Source organism: Dipodomys spectabilis, unplaced genomic scaffold, assembly GCF_019054845.1.
Source record: "Dipodomys spectabilis isolate Male_0828 unplaced genomic scaffold, ASM1905484v1 ptg000313l, whole genome shotgun sequence".
In the NCBI taxonomy this organism is placed as follows: domain Eukaryota; kingdom Metazoa; phylum Chordata; class Mammalia; order Rodentia; family Heteromyidae; genus Dipodomys; species Dipodomys spectabilis.
In genome coordinates, this window is record NW_024870990.1 from 673,257 (window position 1) to 677,386 (window position 4,130).

The following is a 4,130-nucleotide window of genomic DNA, read 5'->3' on the forward strand; positions in this document are numbered from 1 at the left end:
TCATAATCTGCAGAGCTTCCAGATCCTTGCCAGGAGTCTTCTGAGAGCTCCCTTCACACCCTTATTCCTTAGGATATAGATGAAGGGATTCAGGGTGGAGGTGGTTATGGAATCGAGGAGAGAGATAAAGTTGTCCTGCTCCTGGAAGTGTGTGGAGGAGGGCTGCAGGTACTGTAGTTGGCAGATATGTGGAAGAGAGAGACCACTACCAGGTGGGAAGAACAAGTCCCAAAGGCCTTGTGCCTTCCCTTGGAGGACTGGATCCTGAGCACAGCTCAGGCAGTGAAGCCATAGGAGAGAAGGATGAGAGCTAGGCGGACAAGCACAAAGAAGCCCACCAGCACTGCTAGTGTTGTATCATTCACGGTCATGTCAGCACAGGACAACTTGATCATGGCTGGCACCTCACAAAAGAAGTTGTTTAGCACCTGTCGCCTACAGAAAGGCATTGTACAGTCAGAACCACTTGAACAAAAGACTTGCCAAAGCCACTGAGCCAGGAAGCAGCCACTAGCTGCTGGCAGAGAGAGTAGTGCATGATAATGGCATACTGGAGAGGCTCACAGATGGGCACATAGTGATCCAGGGCCATGGTGGCCAAGATATAATGCATTCTGTGCTTCCCAACCAGTGGAAAATTGCATACTGCACTGTGCAGCCTCTGTAGCTGATGGTCTTCTTGGAGCTGCCCATGTTGAACAGTATCTGGGGGACCGTGGTGGTGTTATAGCAGGGGTCCAGGAAGGACAGGTGGCTGAGGAAGATGTACATAGGGCTGTGGAGTTGGGGATCTAGGCGGGACCACAGCATGATGGAAATGTTTCCTAACATTGCCAGAACGTAGGACACCAGGAGGACCACAAAGAGAGGGAGCTCCAGCCATGGTCAGTCAGAAACACCCAGAAGGATGAAGTCTGTTAGGAGATCCCCCAGGGAGCTGCAGTTGTCACTTCTCATGCTGAAGCATTTGCTGGTAGCTGTCAAGAGGTTTAAATAAATAACTCCTGAGGTAAATAGTGAGATCATTTTCTGATGCCAGTGTCTTCTTTCTTTGTTACAACCCCATCTTACCCTGCTTCCCAGTGTCAGGACACTGGGATGTGGAGGAGTCAGAAGCAAAGCCAGAAGAGCAGCATGCAGTTCTTAGTTTCTCCTTATCTTTGTGATCTTAACTGTGTGTCTCTCGAAACTTCACTTTCTGCATCTGTTAAAATGAGGAAAACAAAACTTGCTTCAATGTCAGAATCTTGAAGATGGTAAGTCTTCATGCGATATATATTGTATGAATGGCAATTTTAAATATCCTTTCAGCTCTTTTAAAATAGTTATTGTAGTTGGTATACAGAGGGGTTATAGTTACATCAATCAGGTGCGTGTGCACCATGCTCTTCTCATGACCCGGGGTGCAGTGAGTGCCACTTCCCACTAGAAGGTGCTCTAAGTGTACACACCGTCCTCCTCAGGACCAGGGGTGCAGTGAACAGTGATTCCCACCAGAGGGTGCTCCAGGCATGCACACACCATCCTCAGGACATGCTATGCAGTGAGCGCTGCTTCTTGCCAGAGGGCTCTCCAGGTGGGGGCACCATCCTCCTCAGGACCCAGGGTGCAGTGAGCGCTGTTTCCCGCCAGAGGGCGTTCTAGGTGTGCTCAGCGGTCCTCCTCTCCTGAAAGCCAGGGGGTGCAGTGAGCACCGATTCCCACGAGAGGGCCTGTCTGTCTGCCTGCCTGCTGTGGTATCCATGGCATCACATGTGCTAGACAAAGTGCTCAGCCACTGAGCTACACACATTTTTTACATAACTGAAGCCATCTTGTCAAGGTGACTGGTCAGACTTTTCACTACGTAGCCCAGAGTGGACTAGAACCTGCAGTCCTCTTGTACTGGGAATACAGCACTGTAACGCCATGACAGCTCCTTTGGTCTCTACTCCAGGTGGCTTATCACTGAAAATTCAAGAGTCCTGTGGTTTACTTAGTGGGCTCAGCAATGGTCTACATCGACATTTGGAACAGATAATGAATGAATGCTGGCTGCAGTAGGCCTGCCTTCTCCTCCAAGAGGGCCCTCAGAAGGGTGGCGTAAGGGACTGTCTGCCACATCTTGATTTGGACAGCCTACAAGGAGGCTGTGAGGCCAGCATGTCCTCCTGGAGGCCCAGCAGGAGTGGACTGGTTGAGGACTCAGAGGGCATTTGGCTTTCTCCCATTGGGCAGGCAGCAGACTGTCCTGAAAGTTCTAGAACTCTGACTTGGCAGCTGCTTCATGTGTACATTGAGAAAAGGAGCTGACTGTTGCTGGGCCTGGGCCTTCTGAGAAGGGTCACTCCACACTGATCAGAGGCCCTCATGTTGATGGAGTAGAAGGCCCCTCATCAGTGGGGAGGAGTCCCTAACCTTAGCATCCTGACACCCAGTCTCTTTCTTCTCTTTCCCCCTTGTGGTTTCACCCCAGGCCTCTCTGAGAAGAAGGGTGTGGATACACAGCCTGTTCCACCCTCCCCACTTTAAAGGGCCAGCCTGGGCTCGTGGACACAGGTGAGACACCATGACCAGCTGGAACAGCCTCTTCATGAACCTTCCTGAGTCACTTCCTGCCGCGGACAGGCTCTGTCGGGACGAGGGAGGACACCTAGGGGAGGAACTGGAATAGGTGGGGAGATGGCAAACAGACAACTCACACACAAGAGGAGTGGGTGCTGAGTGCGATTTAATGCAGAGGATAACAAACTTTTATAACAGAAGTCTCCATGAGAAAGGGCAAAAGGTTACACAATCTTGCTGCAGGGCTTCATTCTTGGGTGGTCACCAGCTGGTCACCTGATAGGCACTTGTCTCCGGCTTATCTCTAAGAAGTACAATGGGTTTCGATGTTTGTCACTAATTAACCATTACCTATTTTTATAGAGGCCTTAACTTTCCCATAAGATCTTTCCTGTTTCTTCTTTAATAGTAAACTTCAAGGAGACCTAGATCTAGCAAGTCTCTTAGTAAATAAAAGAGAGTAGCAGGAAATTCTTTCTCCTAAATAGTTATCTCAGCACTTGCCATACATTCTTTCTGCTCTAGCTGAGCCTACAGCTTCTTGTAAGTCCCTTACAAACAATTCCTTCTGCTGAAGTGACTTCGTGAAACCCCCAATACTTTTATATTTACTTATAACTTGTCTACTATCCTCCATAAGAGGGGTTTCAGGGTAGTACTTAACTCTGGTGAGTTAGTCATATTTTTAAGACACTCATCAGATATTGGAGTCATCAACACTCTTAAGAAAGAGCTTTGAATAAGGGAACGTTGACAATGAGCAAGTACAAAGAGCAGTAGAAGCAGTAAAAGATTAATAGGCACTCTTATGAGGAAAAGAAAGGCAGAAACACATCTTTCCCAGGGGTTTGCCAGCCTTTCCAGGAGTAGGCCTCTTAGAAGCCCTATTCTCCGAGGTAGACTTTGGTGAAGTCCCAAAACTCAGAGATAGGTCTCTGTAAAGCCCCATTCTCTGAGGTAGACTTCGGTGAAGTCCCAATACTCAGAGATAGGTCTCTGAAGCCCCTTTCTCAGGTCTGAAAGATGGTTTCCCATGCTAAGCAGACTCCACTGGAGTAGGCGTGGCAACTTTCTCCACTGAGTTTACAAGGGACGTCTTGGCTCCAAGTACAGATGACCTAAGCACTGGGATCCTGGGATCCAGCATCAGCAACATAGAGGCTCACCAGCTTCAGAACGTCATGCCTCTGTTTCTTGTCCTAATTTCCCCACTGGTCTCAGGAGGTTGAGGGCTGAGGCCAAGGATGCCAGACAGATGCAAGTGACCACCTGGCCATGGCTATGTCCTATGAAGGGCCCTGCTTTTCATAAAACCTTGTTGGACGACCCTGGGGGAGGCACCCATGGTCTGGAGAGCATGTGGAAAGAGCAGCACATTTATGTGTTATTTCCCTAGGGTAGCTCTGACACATCGCCCTCCTCAGGACCCAGTGAGTGCTGCTTCCCACCAGAGGGTGATCTAGGCATGCCCACCATCCACCTCTCCTCAGGACCTAGGGTGCAGTGAGTACTGATTCCCTCCAGAGGGCACTCTAGGCATGCACACTGTTTCTCTTCAGGACCCAGGGTGCAGTGAGCTCTGATTC

At 49.5% G+C, this 4,130-nt stretch overlaps 1 pseudogene; it reads right to left on the reverse strand.

The window, feature by feature from the left end:
- Positions 1-957, reverse strand: LOC122127852 (annotated as a pseudogene).
- Positions 958-4,130: the final 3,173 nt, after the last annotated feature.